General features: G+C 40.7%; 1 protein-coding gene across 2 annotated transcripts in view; it reads right to left on the reverse strand.

The window, feature by feature from the left end:
- Positions 1-19,537, reverse strand: part of LOC118400116 (protein NDRG3-like) — a 62,162-nt gene that overhangs the window by 41,575 nt on the left and 1,050 nt on the right. The gene's annotated exons all lie outside the window — the stretch shown is intronic.

The raw sequence follows: 19,537 nt of genomic DNA on the forward strand, positions 1-19,537 counted from the left end.
AGAAGCAAGGACAAAATCCTTATACTCTATAACCTTCCATCGTTTGACTCCCTTCTCTAGAAGGCTGACTGTGTAGTGGATATTTATGTACGGGAGGAGCCTGACCACAATCATCGATTGGTTGCTGAAGTGTTTTGTTGAATGGAGCACAGATCAGCAAAGGCCTCCCAAGTGGTGCTTTAGCTACAGAACATGAGACATCTCTAGATGTAACCCACAAAAGCTGAGATACACAGGCAAAAGTATCACAATAACAGACGGACAAAACACTTATGAACAAGTAAACATACAAATATATAAAAAAACTAAATATAATAGATGAGGTAGGAAAAGAATGAACACAAAAGAAGAGCAGTCTTTCCATGAAGAGGAAAACTAATGAGGACCTCATATCCATCCATTAGTGTCCAGTACATAGATGTTAAATCGGTCAGAAATATACAGTAAATGCAGTCAATGGACACTCTCCCAGACACCTTAACACCTTGTTGAGAATATCCAACAGCGTAGATACCCAGATGTCGACTGAGGAATGTATCTGGTCTGGTGTAGGGCTGTAGCGGTCACAAAATTGTCAGCGGGTGATTGTCAAGCAAATAACTGTCTCACGGTATTTGACCGTTAATTAACATAAACACATTTAGCATCTCCTGGCTTCAACACATAGCCTACAAGCCACTGATGAAGACCTTTGGGAACATCTACATTTTAAAAAGTATAATAGTTCCATGTAATATAGCCTACACCTTCACAATAAATCTATAATTTATTTTAGACAGGTCTAAATATACATGATTTGAAGAAAATGTAATCTATAACAGAATAGAATACTCTGAGTTGTTCTAATGTTAGGTCCTGAGCTGCCTATGCCAAAAGGCTGTTGGCTACACTAGTTCATTTAGCAGGCAAGATTTGCTTAGAAGTCCACGGCATTATTTTATAGTACAATTGAACAAAGCTGCAAAAAATAAAAAGGATATTTTCTCCAAATGATTTGAGGGAGTGCACACATACTATTCTGTGTTGAGCGGTCAACGAAAAAAAAGAAAGTATTCCTATATGCTTAGTTTAGAGTTATTGATGTAACTTTAGTTGTTCTACAAACGTTAGGCGATTTGTTTTGATTTGAAATACATTGTAAGGCTGCATGATGTGACTAATGATCATTTTTAAAAGTCGCTTTAAAAAGGCATGAGATCTGCTTAGAGGCTGACTACACCGCTTGCGTGGCATGCGAGAGCATTGCAAAATACATTCCGAAATCTATGTTGTTATTCCATTATTGAGCGTCTGCATTGCCAAGGGCTAAAATAGAAGTCAGTTCTATTTCTGACGCAGATTGCGCTGCAAGTCCTGCCTCTCCCATCTCCTCGTTGGTTTATAGAAGCAGGTACCCACGTGCCATCTCCTCATTGGTTATATCCACGTGGGTAACTGAAAGATGAACAAGGTCAGTGGCGGTAATGCACCTCATTTATGAAAGTTGCCAATCTCAATATAAGGTCAAGAGAAGAAAAAGCCTGGAATGAGGAGAGATGACTAGAAACGATTTGGTTAACCGTTTTATGCGTGGATTAATTGTCAGAGTAGAGGACTTTGTGCATTTCAGGTAAAATAACTCAATTTTTATATCTCAGGACAAATTTGCTAGCAACAGCAAGCTAGCTAAATAAGACAAATTAGCTAGCAAGTGCAAGCTAACGAGCTAAATTGCTATACATGTTTAATGCTTTTAGACCTTTCTCCAAATTAATATAATTGGTTCACAGTTTGTTTTGATATTTTAACCTGCGTGTCGAGATTGTGTTTGGTGTGGGGGGACAAAATACATTTATGCATGATGGCGCACGCGCGCAGCCGGTTTGAGTTCCGTGTTAGTTTTTTTGCCCAGGGTGTACACAATACATCGGTCACTCATTCACAATTTGACAAGCACTTGATAAATGCCAAGCATTTCGCAGCGGTGTCCCCTTTGTGTGGGCGTAAAGCACCCTAAAAAAAGCCATGCCTTTTGCGACCAGTTGCCATTGTGCCCTTCTCCCTGAGTGCTTAGCGCTCTGAATCACCTCTCACTCACATGCCCCTCCCTCATGTCTTTCTCTACAAGTGAAGACTGACACATCCGGTACGCAACTCTGTGCATCCTTATCCAATTCCTTAGAGTCAATTGAAGATATTGGGAGAACTGTCCACATTTACTTGTTGTCAGCCAACAAGATGAGTAGGCCTAATGAACAGTAAAAGCACTAGCCTATGTCAATCTACTATCCCCCATAGTACAAAGTTGACCTATTCTATTCTGTGAGAGAAATAAATATTCCAAACATAGTCTGGGACAGTTGTGGGATGCGATTGATCCCAAATTAAAACAACCATTAGAATCCCCCAAAAATGTTTACGCAATGTGGCTGACGCAACAGATCAGAACGTTGAGCTTAAAATGTTGATAAACTATCAGGCTATTCCTTCACATTTTAAGCGCAGCAATGCGCACATGGTAGTAGGCTATAAGCGAGGAAAACACCATTAACAAAAGGGACCACAAATGCAACTATGCATGTAATGCTTTTTCTAGAAACGTGCATTTTTATGGTGAAAATGACCTTCCCAAACTTGAAACTCACACACTGCTTATGTATGCCAGATAGGCTCTACACTCCTTGTAAAGCGGATTAATGTGCGACTATGACTCGAAAAAGGTCGCAAAGAAATCAAAAGTTTCTTATGCTGGGTATCATTCACAAGTGCTAATATATAATTCACAAGTCATAGGCTAATATTGTCATCCATCAGACTATTCTTGATTTAATCTTTCTTTACATATACTAAATAATAGATATGTGTGAAATTTGTTTGGAATAAGAATAGACCATTATGCAGCGGGAAAACATGTCATCTATGCACTTAAATTGCAAATGGAGGATGCTTTATGCGTGGTTCATTTTCATGCCAGTCAGGTAGGCTATACTCCTGTTGTAAATATAAGCAATGAAAAGTTGAGAAATAAATATAGTAGGCGAAGCCTATAGAAAGCGTATGGGATACTCTTTTTTTTTTTTTTAGTAGAGGCCATGACTCTGTTTTATCACGCAATTGCATAACCTATAGAAATGTTGCACAACATGAGCTCATGGGCTCTCACAAAGTGTTTGATTAGGTTTTCGATTACATTTGGATTGATGTCAGAGTGAATAGAGGGACAACAGAGTGCAGAGTACCAGGCAGTTAGCAAGTTTGGTCATTAGTAGCCGACCAGCAGCAGCATCGGAGCTTGGAGAAGCCCAATTACTGTGGAATTTGACTGCCTTCGTGACTTGTGACTGTCGGTGTGGTGGTAATACAGTCACCACAACGGCCCTAGTCTGGCGTCTCCTAATAGTTCACTGCAGCAGAGGTGTGTGTGAGTATCATGTATTATATGTGTGTGTACGTGTCGTGCGTGCATGTGTGTGTGTCTGTAAGTGTGCGACTGTGAATATGAACCCCGGCAGCAGTGAAGGACAGCACAGGGCATCCAGAGGGCTGGTTTGGACTCTATCCATCTTCCTGGATCAACAAGCTGGCCACCTGTGCTCCCTCTCCCTCTCTCACCACCTGCTGCTGCACTGCTGCTACTGCTGACGCAGATAAAGAAGTGAGAGCTCCCAGAGGTGTGATCCAAGAGATTGGCTTTTTGAGGAAAGGACACCCCAGAGCTTCATATGACTATGGATGAGACTGTACAGAGTGTTCAGATAGGTTTACAGTGTCCAGCACAGACTAGATACATCACCTGTGTTAGGCTAGAGTACAGTAGTGGAGTATAGGCCTAACTAGTATGAGTGTTATTACAATGTAGTAAAACTGACCATTTAAGTATAGACCCAGGTTTTGAATAAGTGGAAAGGAGATTTTCAAGTGATCAAAAGAGAACAGCAGTCACAGATATTGTCAATCATAAACCATTTCGGTTTAATTACAAGTTGCCACAGCGAGACACCTCCAGCACAGAAACAAAGAAAATGTCTCCCTGTTGCACCATGTAAAGAAACCAAAATTATTGTTGATCGACTATATCCGCAACTGCCCCTCCCTTTTGTTCACCTGAAAATCCCCTTTACAGTTTGGCGACAAGGATGGGATGCTATAACGTTTTCCGCCATGTTCATTGAGCAAAAGCTTCAGAATCAGCTCCCTGGAGGTGAGTCAATTGTTTGTACTCCTCTTCGAGGAGCATCTATGGTTTCTCTCCAAGAGATCATCTTCCTCTGGTATCCAAAGATTACCACTGGATTTCAGTAATCTTTTGGAACAGCAGAACAAAGTTACTAAAACACATTCCAAAATGGAGAAAGGAAGGTGGGATGTGAACGGCATCCTGACAAGAATGTTGAATACTCCCTTTGGTAAATGGATGTAAAGACAGGTTAGTTGACAACATCACGGTATAGATGCGCGTGCAATGCAAAAGGCTAAAAGTCGTGAGTTGTTTCGATTGAAAGTCAACCCAGTCTGTCTTGCCCCAAAGTTGGTCGCGACCCACCAGTCTATACTCATGTATATTTGTCTTTGATGTTTGTTGACTAGGCTAATAAAATAGAGGCTTAACAGAATATTGATTTAGGGACATATAGTATGCGTATGTTTTTTCCCTTAAAACAAAAACCATGTACTTCAAAAGTTTAACAAACCATGCAAACGACTGCTTTTAATCACTTTCACTGAAAAATGTACAAAAACTACATTTAGTGGAAGAACTGTGCAGATGCAAACTTTGGTAAAATAATTATGGTAAAATATCTCAGGTTTATGTGACCACATTTTCTAAAAATGTAAATATCTGTTCCGAATTAAAGATGCACTATGCAGAAATCGCTCTGCCATTGCCTTTTTAAAATTTGACCTTTATTTAACTAGGCAAGTCAATTAAGAACAAATTCTTATTTTCAATGACTGCCTAGGAACAGTGGGTTTACTGCATTACGACAGATTTTTGCTTTGTCAGCTCAGGGATTGGATCTTGCAACCTTTCGGTTACAAGTAAAACGCTCTAACCACTAGGCTACCTGCTGCCCCAATTGCAAAAATTAGAATAGTTTGCCTAATTTCAGTTTATGTGACCAAACAAGCAAATACAGTAGTCTGAGAATCATTGTTCCATCTAAACAGCTGTAAAACATACAATACCAGTCAAACGTTTGGACACAACTACTCATTGAAGGGTTTTTCTTTATTTTTACTATTTTCTACATTGTAGAATAATAGTGAAGACATCAAATCTATGAAATAACACATATGGAATCATGTAGTAACCAAAACAAAAAGTGTTAAACAAATCAATGAATGTGATTAGCTCAATCACATTAAGAAGGAAAGAAATTCCACAAATTAACTTTTAACAAGGCGCATTCCAAGTGTCTACCTATTGAAGCTGGTTGAGAGAATGCCAAGAGTGTGTAAAGCTTTCATCAGGGTAAATGGTGGCTACTTTGAAGAATCTGAAATATAAAATATATTTGTTTAACACTTTTTTGGTTGCTACATGATTCCATATGTGTTATTTCATAGTTTTGATGTATTCCCTATTATTCTACAATGTAGAAAATAGTCAAAATAAAGAAAAACCCTGGAATGAGTAGGTGTGTCCAAACTTTTGCCTAGTACTGTATATGTTCCATAACCAAAGATATTGTTTTTTCAGCTGTTTGAAGCTGGTGTACAAAACAGAAAGTAAAAGACACAAAAACACTTAAAAACGGGAAGCATAGAACTAGCACATAGAACAGCTCTACCACTTCTTAAGACTTGTTTTCAATGAGAATGACAGATCTATAACTCACATTCCTATGTGAACTTTATTGGGTCGCTAAAAAAGTTTCATATTGCAGTTAAGGTTCAATGATGTCTGCAGAAAGTATTGGGTGTCAGCTATGACTTGGCACCTTCAGTTTGAAAGAAATATATTTTGGTTATTTAACAAGAGTAAGTGAAGTGGATTTACACCCGGTAACCAGATTGGGTCCCTGATCTGTACCTGATTGGGTCCCTGACCTGATCTGTAAAGAAATGCATAATTATTATGAATATGAATGTCATCCTCCTCATGTTTCACAAGTCAGGGCAGCACAGCAGAGCACAGTAGAGTACAGTGCAGTGCAGTACAATACTGCACAGCAGAGTAGGGTAAAGTTCACTGCAATAAAGTAGAGTATAGTTATGTACAGTACAATATACTATTCTACTGTACTATACTTTTCTTTACTGTATTGTGCCATCTAAACTTGTGAAACATACATGTACATCACTGATAGGTTCAGATTTGGTCCAGCCCGATCCGTCTGTGGACGTTAACATCAAGGCTAGGGTGGACTGACCAAATGTCAACTAATTTTCAATGACCATGGACATCCGGTGTCGGTGGGTGCTCAGTGGATGAGGATGCTGGTTACAGTAAATGGAAAGAGAGGGGGCAGGTGTCAGTAAGAGCTGAGAAGGGTGGCATTAACTGGAAAGAGACAGAGAGAGAGGGGTTGTCCAGACTTAGCTCTTGAAGCGGTTAGCGTCAACCACAGTTGGCTGCGTGTGAACTACAATTCCGACGCTTAGAAACGTGAATAATCGCCACTTGATGAATGGTTTTCAAAACATATGCTGATATGCCCCTTGTCTTTCATGTCAGTGAGAAATAATTATTCAAATAAAAAAGATACACTTACGGTAGCAGCTTAGCACAAATCCATACAGCTATGGTGCCTCCAGTTGACGAACTACAGTCGTGGCCAAAAGTTTTGAGAATGACACAAATATTAATTTTCAAAGTCTGCTGCCTCAGTTTGTATGATGGCAATTTGCATATACTCCAGAATGTTATGAGGAGTGATCAGATTAATTGCAATGAATTGCAAAGTCCCTCCTTGCCATGCAAATGGAACTGAATCCCCCAAAAACATTTCCACTGCATTTCAGCCCTGCCACAAATGGACCAGCTGACATAATGTCAGTGATTCTCTCGTTAACACAGGTATGAGTGTTGACGAGGACAAGGCTGGAGATCACTCTGCCATGCTAATTGAGTTCGAATAACAGACTGGAAGCTTCAAAAGGAGGGTGGTGCTTGGAATCATTGTTCTTCCTCTGTCAACCATGGTTACCTGCAAGTAAACACATGCCATCATCATTGCTTTGCACAAAAAGGGCTTCACAGGCAAGTATATTTCTCCCAGTAAGATTCCACCTAAAATCAACCATTTATCGGATCATCAAGAACTTCAATGAGAGCGGTTCAATTGTTGTGAAGAAGGCTTCAGGGCGCCCAAGAAAGTCCAGCAAGCACCAGGACGTCTCCTAAAGTTGATTCAGATGCGGGATCGGGGCACCACCAGTACAGCGCTTGCTCAGGAATGGCAGCAGGCAGGTCTGAGTGCATCTGCATGCACAGTGAGGCAAAGACTTTTGGAGGATGGCCTGGTGTCAAAAAGGGCAGCAAAGAAGCCACTTATCTCGAGGAAAAACATCAAGGACAGACTGATATTCTGCAGGTACAGGGTACAGGGATTGGACTGCTGAGGACTGGGGTAAAGTAATTTTCTCTGATGAATCCCCTTTCCGATTGTTTGGGGCATCCGGAGAAAAACTTGTCCGGAGAAGACAATGTCCTGTGTCATGCCAACAGTAAAGCATCCTGAGACCATTCATGTGTGGGGTTGCTTCTCAGCCAAGGGAGTGGGCTCATTCACAATTTTGCCTAAGAACACAGCCATGAATAAAGAATGGTACCAACACATCCTCCGAAAGCAACTTCTCCCAACCATCCAGGAACAGTTTGGTGACGAACAATGCCTTTTCCAGCATGATAAGGCAAAAGTGATAATTATGTGGCTCAGGGAACAAAACATCGATATTTTGGGTCCATGGCCAGGAAACTCCCCAGACCTTAATCCCATTGAGAACATGAGGTCAATCCTCAAAAGGCAGGTGGACAAACAAAACCCCCCAAATTCTGAAAAACTCCAATCATTGATTATGCAAGAATGGGCTGCCATCAGTCAGGATGTGGCCCAGAAGTTAATTGACAGCATGCCAGGGCAGAGGTCTTGAAATTAAAAGGGTCAACACTGCAAATATTGACTCTTTGCATCAGCCTTTGACACTTATGAAATGCTTGTAATTATACTTCAGTATTCCATAGTAACATCTGACAAAAATATCTAAAGACACTGAGGCAGCAGACTTTGTGAAAATTAATGTGTCATTCTCAAAACTTTTGGCCACGACTGTACACTTCCTCCCAAGTTACACAGGTGTAAATAGCACAGGTGGCAGGCAGCCTGTCTTCCATAAACCAGTGATGTAACATGGCGATATGGCCAGGTGTGAACAATAACCCTAAAAAAAAGGTGTGTAGTCATTTAACCTTTAGTTTTTAAAATTATTATTATTTCTCACTGATAGGAAAGATACGTGCTTTATGTTTTCAAAACAGTACCGCAAGTGATGAGGTTTAACGTTCAGAGTGTTGGGGATCTTTAACAAAACTCCCCCAGCCAGAAGATAATATTGTCAATAGGCGCTAAAGCAGTTAGCCTCTATGAATGGGTTAGTACAGACTCAGACTGTTTCAACAATCTTGGTTCGACCACCAGATGACAGAAACACAAAGAAATCATGTATGTGGACACCTGCTCGTCAAACTTCTCATTCCAAAATAATTTGCATTTATATGGAGATGGTCCCCCTTTCCTGCTACTACAGCCTCCACTCTTTTGTGAAGGCTTTCCACTAGATGTTGGAGCATTGCTGCGGGGACCTGCTTTCATTCAGCCACAAGAGCATTAGTGAGGTCGGGCACTGATGTTGGGCGATGAGGCCTGGCTCGCAGTTGGCGTTCCAATTAATCTCAAAGGTGTTCAATGGGGTTGAGGTCAGGGCTCTGTGCAGGCCAGTCAAGATTTTTAGTTTAGTTTAGTTTATTTTATTTTTACAGGGACAGTGCACATTAATCAACGTTTCAGTAAAAGTGCCGGTTTTAGCCAGCCGGCTAATTTTCAACCGCAGTCCCTGGGCAGGTTATTAAAAACAATTACAATATAGACAATAGCACCATAGACATAGCAACATAGCAACATAGGACAAGCAAGACATAGCATACAGACAGAGCAACATAGGACAAGCAAGACGTAGCATACAGACAGAGCAACATAGAACAAAAAGCAGCAAGACAAAATTCATAAAAGCAACAAAGTGTTTCCACACCTCACAAGCTACAGACAACAGACAACATGGAAAGCGGCAACACACAGCTAGGGACCATGTTCACAAATCTGATTGACCTTTAGCCATGTCTTCAAGCATTTTGTGAAAGTGTGATATGTGGTGCAGTTATGTGTGTCTGATGGCAGTGTATTCCAGACATGGGAATCTCTCACAGAGAATGCAGATTTACTAAAGGTGCTTTTCCTTAGGGGAACTATACAGTCACCTCTCATGGCAGACCTTGTGGATCTGCTGCCATATGTCTGGGTTTTCTGTTTAACAAAAATATTGAGTGGAGGGGGAGCCAGGCCATTAAGGATCTTGAATACAAGACATGCGTCGGTGTATTGCACAAGATTTTCCCAACTCAAGAGCTCATGTTTTCTAAGGATGTGACAATGATGATGACTATTGGGCTTCCTATCAAGCACTTTGAGAGCCTGTTTGTAGACAGACTGAATAGGTTTTAATGTTGTACAGCAAGATTGGGCCCAACTAGTCAAGCAGTATGTTAAGTGGGGGAGTATCATAGATTTGAAGTACAGTTTTGCTACCTCTGTAGTCAAACAATTTCGTATAAATCGGAAATTAGCTAGATTGAATTTAGTTATTTGAATTACCTTTTTCACATGCTTTTTAAAAGAGAGGTTGGAATCAAGTATGATGCCAAGGTACTTAAAATCGGATACCACCTGGAGCTTCTCCCCTGACACATAGACATCTGGCTCAGTAGCATCTGTTGCCCTCTTTGTGAAGAACATGCAAACAGTTTTTTCACATTGAGATGCAAACACGAGTCACAGAGCCACTTTGTAACCTGGACCATTACAGTAGTGAGTTCTTGTGCAGCTTGTTGTTTGCTCTTTGCATGCACATATATCACTGTATCATCTGCATACATTTGAACTTCAGACCCAGTACATACAGAAGGCAGATCATTAATGTACAGGCTGAACAGGAGGGGCCCCAGTATTGACCCTTGGGGCACGCCCACATCATAGCTACGAGTGGGCGACAGCTCATTGCTCACTCTGACACACTGAGTTCTGCCTTCAAGGTATGATTTCATCCATCTCAAGGCATCAGGGGAAAAGTTGAACTTGGACAATTTTGTGATGAGAATCTCATGGTTAACAGTATCAAAAGCCTTCCTTAGGTCCAGAAACACAGCCCCAACAGCACCCCCTTTGTCCATCTTGGACTTCACATTTTCCAGAAGAAAGCAGTTGGCCGTTTCTGTGGAGTGTTTCGCTCTGAAGCAAAACTGCATGGAGTGTAATGTGAAGGGGCTGTTGTTGAGGTGGGCAATCAGTTGTTCTGCTACACACTTTTCAACAACCTTTGACACCACAGGTAGTATACTAATGGGCATGTAGTTACTCACGTCAGCAGGGTCGCCTGATTTAAAGATGGCCGTTATTATGGCCGACTTCCATACCCTTGGAAACACACCAAGACCAATAGATGTGTTGGTGACCTTAGTAATGGGGCCAATGAGTGACTCTTTGTAGTTTTTAAGAAAGGTAGAGTCCATCCCAAACACATCTTTGGCTTTAGAGTTCTTTAGTGAGCTAATCACCTTGTTCACCTTTGACTCAGAAACCTCCCTTATTAAAATTTTCAACACCAATCTCAACAAAGCATTTCTGTATGAACCTTGATTTGTGTACAGGGGCATTGTCATGCTGAAACAGGAAAGGACTTTCCCCAAACTGTTGGAAGCACAGAATTGTCTACAATGTCAGTGTATGCTGTAGGGTTAAGATTTCCCTTCACTGGAACTAAGGGGCCTTACCCGAACCATGAAAAACAGCCCCTGACCATTATTCCTACTCCACCAAATGTTACAGTTGTCACTATGCAGTTGGGCAGGTAGCATGCTCCTGGCATCTGCCAAACCAGCACTCGGCAGCCCCGTTCTGTGAGCTTATGTGGCCTACCATTTCGCGGCTGAGCTATTGATGTTTCTAGACGTTTCCACTTCACAATAACAGCACTTACAGTTGACATGGGCAGCTGTAGCATGGCAGAAACTGACTTGTTGGAAAGGTGGTATCCTATGACGGTAAAACGTTGAAAGTCACTGAGCTTTTCAGTAAGGCCATTCTACTGCCAATGTTTGTCTATGGAGATTGAGTTTTGATGTATTTCTGATACCTTTTAAGACTTTTTCTGGTAGATGTTTTCTAAGACCCTTTTTCCATCTGTTTATCCAAAAATAAAAGCCTTTAATTATGCCTCATTTCTATGATGGAACATTTTAGAAAAATGTATCTATTCCTTCATGTCCGAAAAATGTAGACTCTTAGCTTTCATCTGTAGCTCAGTTGGTAGAGCATGGCGCTTGTAACGCCAGGGTAGTGGGTTCGATTCCCGGGACCACCCATACGTAGAATGTATGCACACATGACTGTAAGTCGCTTTGGATAAAAGCGTCTGCTAAATGGCATATATTATTATTATTATTATTGATACGCTCCCATCTACTTCACGTTGGTGTTCATGGGTCCTTTCGATGGAAATCCCTGTATCCAAATGTCAGAATTGGCCATTTGGCATGCCACTTCTGACGGGTATGTCAAATGAAAAACCGGGGACTGTAATGGGGAATATTTAAGATGAATCAAGTTAATATTCAGTTAAGAGTAATTAACACAATGATTAGCATACTTATGTTCTCTCTATGTAATTCACATGATTTCAAGTGTTCTATTTGTGACACCCATGTGTCACTGGTTGATGGTCACTAGACTCGATGCTTTATGTTAAACTCATCTGTAGATAGGGACTGACGCCAGACTGGAGGTCCAAGTACCAAGGACATTGATTGTATTCTGTGGAGCACTTTGTGATTATGGAGCAGCTGACAAAGTTGTTTTGACTTCTTGGTTCTGTGTAATTAGAATATCAGGGCCTTTCTCGACAAAGGCCAAGTTAGAGATTTTCTCTGCTTATGTGCTGGAAGGGTATCCCTGTTGCAACTTGTAATTAAACCTAAATGATTTATGATTGACTATATCCGCGACTGCTCTTCTCTTTTGTTCAACTAAAACTCCCCTTTACAAGAACTATAGGCACAGGAGAGGAGCCAGTGCATAATCTCTTTCCTCTGATAGGTCCACTTAAAAAGAACCTGCTGTGCAAAGCAGGTACTGCTAAGGACTGCTGGGACAAGCAAAGCTTAAATTACATCCACACTATTCAACTAAAGACCCATCACTTCACTTGAGGGCAAATAGGTGAAACTGTGCCATAAAAAAAACTAAAAAAGAGTGATGTGTATAGAGAGAGGTAGCACATAACTATACTAACCAGTGAGTGAGAAAAGAACCAAACAGTGAAGTTGTCTGATGCTCTAGGCTAGAAGACGTCACTACTAGAACCGTACACTTAATATGAGAATCTAATGGATAAGAATTTTAGCAGCCTAACAGGCTGACCATACCGCTTGCGTCGTGTGGGTAGCAAAATAAATGTAGAAATCTGTGTTATTCAATTATTGTGCGCCAACGAGCGTCTGCGTTGCCATTGGCTAAAATAGAAGTCAGTTCTATTTGTTACTCAGATCGCGCTGCAAGTCCTGCCTCTCCCATCTCCTCATTGGTTTATAGAAGCAGGTACCCTCATGCCATCTCCTCATTGGTTATACCCATGCGGGTCACTTAAGACGATGTCGGTGGCGGTAATGCACCTCATTTATGAAAGTTGCCAATCTCAATATAAAGTCAAGAGAAGAAAAGTAGTAGAAGACCTTGTGCATTTCAGGTAAAATAACAACTCAATGTTTATATCTCAGAACAAATTAGCTAGCAACAGCAAGCTAGCTAAATAGGACAACTTAGCCAGCAAGTGCAAGCGAGCTAGCTAAACTGCCATAAAGGTTTAATGCTTTTTGACCTGTCCCCAAATTAATGCAATTAGTTCAGAGTTTGTTTGGATATTTTAACCTGCATGTCGTGATCGCGTTTGGTGTGTGTGGGGGGGGGATACATTTATGCACGATGGCGCAGGCATGCAGCTGGTTTGGGTTCCGTGTGAGGATGAGATGGATGTGGAGGAAACACGGTTTGAAAATGTCAAGACACACTACTTCTCTCTTTGCCATGGTTCCCAGGGCGTTGTTTTGCCCCCCCCCCCTCCCCCCTCCCAGCCATGACAGACAGACAGGGAAGCTGAGGTGATAGAGGGAACCCAAAACACTGGCTGACTGGCAGCGCAGCTTAATTAAATCACTCATATCCCCTGTGGCCAGTATTCCCTGACATTCATCTCTCTAACTCCATTACAAGTCTCACATCACCAGTCCTCATTTGGGTAATTGGGTACAGGAATCATTAAGTGTGCATCGTGTTTTACTGTAACTCCATGTACAATATAGTCTCAGGTGTACTACACTCCCTATGCATTTATTTGGACAGTGAAGCTAAAACTTAATGTAGCTCTATACTCCAGAATTCTGGATATGAGATCAAATGTTTCATATGAAGGGACAGTACAAAATGTCACCTTTTGAGGGTATTTTTCATACAGTACATTCGGAAAGTATTCCGATCTCTTGACGATTTCCACACTTTGTTAAGTTACAGGCTTACTCTAAAATGGATTAAATCGCTTCCATCAATCTACACACAATACCCCATAATGACAAAGCAAAAACAGGTTTTAGAAATGAATAAAAAATAAAATATCACATTTACGTAAATATTCAGACCCTTTACTCAGTACTTGTTGAAGCACCTTTGGCAGCGATTACATCCTCGACTCTTGGGTATGACCTACAAGTCTGGCACATCGGTATTTGGGGAGTTTCTCCCATTCTTTTCTGCAGATCCTCTCAAGCTCTGTCAGTTTGGATGGGGAGCATCACTGCACTGTTATTTTCAGAACTCTCCAGAAATGTTTGATCAGGTTCAAGTCCGGGCTCTGGCTGGGCCACTCAAGGACATTCAGAGACTTGTCCTGAAGCCAATCCTGCGTTGTCTTGGCTGTGTGCTTAGGGTCATTGTCCCGTTGAAAGGTGAACCTTCGACCCAGCTCTTCTCCACCGATTGCTCAGTTTGGCTGCCAGCTCCAGGAAGAGTCTTGGGGGTTCCAAACTTCTTCCATTTAAGAATGATGGAGGCCACTGTGTTCTTGGGAACCTTCAAAGCTGCAGACATTTTTTGGTACCCTTCCCCAGATCTGTGCCTTGACACAATCTTGTTTCTGAGCTCTATGGGCAAATCCATTGACCTCTGTGGTGGATTAATCAGAATTAGTTGGCTAACATAAATAATTAAGATGTCTTATCTGCATAATATCCTTATGTGATATAATTTTATTTAGAATGTATTTCTAATAGACTCTAGTTTTGGCAGTTGCATTTTTTCTCTCAGCTGGAGCTCAGTCACTTGGAGCCCCGAGAGGGGAGAGGTCAGACTTGTCTTTCACATATCCCGGGTGCAATGCAGAATATCGGAAAGGGAAGAGGACAGGATGGAACATTGCCTTCATTTGTGAATGTATCTGTTAAACCATGTGAAGGGATGGCGTGATTAAGGGGGAACCAATTACTTGTCTCCACAATGTCTGTGCGCAAGTCACTCCCTCCTTTGGCATTGGGGGAGGTGTATGGCAGTGTCTGGAACCATTTTATGTCCTCTCTGATGTTGCACTTATCCTGGGATAGTGTATGACATAGAGGCTCACTCCCCTCAGTGAGTTTGTCCAGGAGAGGGGTCAAGAAGTTTGAGTTATGCCATTGGATGAGGTAATGGTTCTGTGCTATGAAGTACCAGGAAAGAGATTAGAACCTCGTCTTAGGGACCAAACTGAACGATAATTTATAGTGAATGTTATCTGGCTAAGGGATACTCCTTTCTCAATTATAAAGTCCCTTTGTGAAGTGTTCCTAATATCTGTGGTTTGTCATGTAGTTTGAGAGGGGTGTATCTTGGCTATAAAAGATCTTTGTACTTTTGTGTTGTCACTCTCAATGGTTCATTAGAAATAGCGAATCGTTTGAAAGTCAGTGGTATCTTATTATTAAAGATGTAGTTTAAATATAACTCTGACTGGTGCGTGAAGTTTGTTTCTCCTAATGCAGAAATTAGCCACCACACCTCATGGCTTGGTTTTTGCTCTGACATGCACTGTCAACTGTGGGACCTTATTTTGACAGGTGTGTACCTTTCCAAATCATGTCCAATCAATTTAATTTACCACAGGTGAACTCCAATCAAATTGTAGAAACATCTCAAGGATGAACAATGGAAACATAATTCACCAGAGCTCAATTTCGAGTCACATAGCAAAGGATCTGAATACTTATGTAAATAAAATAAAAACATTTTTTGCTTTGTCATTATGGGGTATTGTGTGTAGATTGATGAGGAAAAATTATAACTGGTGGTCAAACCAAGAGCGTTAAAACAGTCTGAGTCTGGACTAACCCATTCATAGATGCTAACTGCTTTAGCGCCTATTGAAAAAAGTATCTTATAGCTTGGGGAAGTTTGTTAACAAATTTGTACTTTTATTGTAAGAAAAAATATAATACGTTTCTGAACACGTCGACAGGAATGTGGATGCTCTCTTGATTACGGATAATCCTAAATGAATCGTGAATAAAATCGAGGCACAAATATCATACCCCCTTCAAAAATGCTAACCTTCCCTGTTATTGGTGAGATGTTCGCATGTCTTGGGGGTACGATCTTTGTGCCTCTAACTTTCTCACTCATCATTATTCATGATTATCTGTAATCATGGTAGCATCCACATTAATGTAGAATGGAGAAAGGACGTGGCATCCTGAGTATAAATTTGAATATTCTCTTTGGTAGATGGATGTAAAGACGGGTTAGTTGACAACAGCACGCGTACAATATTGATGCGTATGCAACAAAAGGCTAGAAGCTGTGAGTTGTTCTGATTGAAAGCCAATCCCGTCTGTATTGCCCCACAGTTGAGCACGTATCAGCTTTGTTGGAGAAAGGACTTTGGGATGTGAATGGTGTGGAGAGATTACACTACATATCATTCTTCTGGCACCACAAGACACTCAACAGTCACCTGTTAAGCATCACTTTCTACTGTGATAATTAACTATGGTGGACTGCAGCTCCCTCCCAATAGAAGGCTAAGGCTATTATGATAACAACGTCTAAAGCAGGGTTCCCCAACTGGCAGCCCATGGGTGGTTTTATTTGGGCCCCCAAGTTTTCTGAGCAAAATGTTATTTTATTTTCATTGTTGGACATAAGACTGTAAAAACAGGTGACTTTAATTTTGGTAATCTGCCCCAAGTATTCCGATGCATAATGAAGAGACGCGTGATCCCGACCATCCACTCGAGAAAAAAATATCAGCCTGCGGTGGAATTTAGTTGATGATCTCTGGTCTAAAGTAGAATTTCGGTGTCTCTTTGGTGTGTCAAACTAAAGCCTCTTTAGACCATAGTAAACTGACCAAAAGCCTTTAGTGGTCATGTAATGGGAGCACTGTTGTGAATGAAAACAACTGGAAAGAATGTTAGTGTTTATTTTGTAAACTATGCACGCCTCTGATTATGTGGCATTGTTGAGGTCATTCAGGTAATAGTCCCTCCCTCCCACCAACTGAATTCAAACACCTGGGGTGTATTCACTAGGAACCAAACAGAACCAAGCAAAAGAAAACAGAATAAAACGAGGAGTGACCTACCTGAATTTGTCCAATATAAACTCTAATTTCTGTTGCAAAATGCAACTGTTTGGACCACGGCTGAATTCCAAACACTTAAGACATACCCTATCCCCTCAGCCCTCAAATTAAGTGGACACTTCTGATGACTTTGGGCCGGTTTCAAGGTTTCATAACAATCGGAAATCAGTATTTTTGGGCTGAAATTTTTTTTTTTACACCTTTATTTGACTAGGCAAGTCAGTTAAGAACACATTCTTATTTTCAATGACGGCCTAAGAACGGTGGGTTAACTGCCTCGTTCAGGGGCAGAATGACAGATTTTTACCTTGTCAGCTCGGGGGATACAATCTTGCAACCTTACAGTTAATTAGTCCAACGCTCTAACCACCTGATTACATTGCACTCCACGAGGAGCCTGCCTGTTACGCGAATGCAGTAAAGCCAAGGTAAGTTGCTAGCTAGCATTAAACTTATCTTATAAAAAACAATCAACGACTGTCGTTACTCCAATGTGTACTTAACCATAAACATCAGTGCCATTCTTAAAATCAATACACAAGCATATATTTTTAAACCTGCATATTTTGCTAAAATAAATCCAGGTTAGCAGGCAATATTAACCAGGTGAAATTGTATCACCTCTTGCGTTCATTGCACACAGAGTCAGGGTATATGCAACAGTTTGGGCCGCCTGGCTCTTTGCGAACTAATTTGCCAGACTTTTACGTAATTATGACATAACGTTGAAGGTTGTGCAATGTAACAGGAATATTTAGACTCATGGATGCCACCCGTTAGATAAAATACGGAACGGAATAAACGTTTTGTTTTCGAGGTGATAGGTCAAATCCAGAAACTAAGGCTCGTGTTTCTGTGTGTTTATTATAGTTAAGTCTATGATTTGATATTTGATAGAGCCGTCTGACTGAGGGGTGGTAGGCAGCAGCAGGCTCGTAATAGTCAAAGGTATATGGTTTAGAGAGAAATAGTCGACGCGTTATAATTCCTGTAATAACTTGTGGCTGAACTTGAAAGGGGTTCCTTCGTTATTTTACCATTCATGTCTTCCATAGAGAATGTCTTGATCTACTTCCAATAAGGTCTGTGTTTCGTTCAGGCTTAAACCACCTCTGCGTTTTGATACCCGTGTAAATCTCACTAGGATAAGGTAACGTTTGTCAACATATTTTCATAAATCCACTCTACAAAACAATTCTTTGCTTATATTTAGCCAATATTGATCAAAGTTACCTTGTCCTATGGATATCTACACAGTTATAAAATGGTCAAGGTGTTGTAAGCCTACATGAAACACAGACCTTATTTTAAGTGAATCTAAAAATATCCTATGGAGTAAATGAATGAAGGAACCGCTTTTCAGATTTTGCTAGGTGTCATGGGAATTATGACTCACACTTTGGTAGTCAATTCTTACCATGCCCATTATTAAAATAGGATTTCCTGCATATAGAAATTACAGTTTTTGTTTAACATTCATCGCAGTTAACTTAAACTAAATTTTTATTCAAACAGTTGAGAGTATTTGTCTCCTAAGCAGACTCTTCAGTATCATTGACACTTCAGAGCTGTGTGTGTGTGTTTTACAGATGGCAGAGAACCAGTGTGGGACTATTACATGGAATTGGCACCAGGGAAAGCAAGGTGTCTTATTTGTGATAAAGATGTAAGCATGGGGTCAGCAACTGCTAAATCAAAAAATACCACCAACCTGTGAATCACCTTAAGAACACCCATCCAAAAGCCCATAATATGTTTAATCGGTATCTCCTTTTTTTGTCCTCCAATAATCGGTATCAGCATTGAAAAATCATAATCGGTCGACATCTAGTCTGAAGAGTACGGGAGGAAGGAATGATTTTTAAATGGACCTCCATTGCCCGGAAATTCATCACTCGTGCATCCCGCGATGATTGTGATTGCTTTATATGCACTACGTCAATTATGATTGCATGTCTACTTATATTAACTTTATCATTATTAATATACACCTACTGCATGATAGCTAGCAAATTAAATTAGATAACTAAGGTTAGCCTGCATAACTGGAGCTTCTGAAGGAAGAGTTTTTTTTATTTCTATAATTTCCAAAAGCTAACCAAACATCATTAATTTACGAGACTTGTTTGTGCCGTCATGTGCATTACTAGTACAATTTCTACTCTTTTTACATTTGTTTTTACTTACACTTGTATGTTGACTTATCCATATTTACGTTGTGGTTGTAAGTTTCGGCTGACTTTTCTTAGTGGATGTACAATTATCGCAAATTAATTTATGGGGCGTTTCAGACCCCGAAGTGAACATATTTGTACACTCGCAGAAACGGGTGCTTACGTTGCAAACTACCCTTGTTTGGATCAACCAAGACGGTCACGGGGATTCCCCCAAGGTCATAAAACGAGGGTGTGTCTTTTATGAGTTTGAAATGCAGCACACGTGTCAGAATCTTTCCATGGAGGGCCGAGTGTCTGGTGGATTTTACTCCTCCCTTGTACATGATTGATGAATTAAGGTCAGTAATTAGTAAGGAACTCCCCTCACCTGGTTGTCTAGGTCATAACTGAAAAGAAAGGGGAAAAACATCAGACACCAGGCCATCCAAGGAATGAGTTTGACACCC

This window comes from Oncorhynchus keta, chromosome 21, assembly GCF_023373465.1.
Source record: "Oncorhynchus keta strain PuntledgeMale-10-30-2019 chromosome 21, Oket_V2, whole genome shotgun sequence".
Lineage (NCBI taxonomy): Eukaryota > Metazoa > Chordata > Actinopteri > Salmoniformes > Salmonidae > Oncorhynchus > Oncorhynchus keta.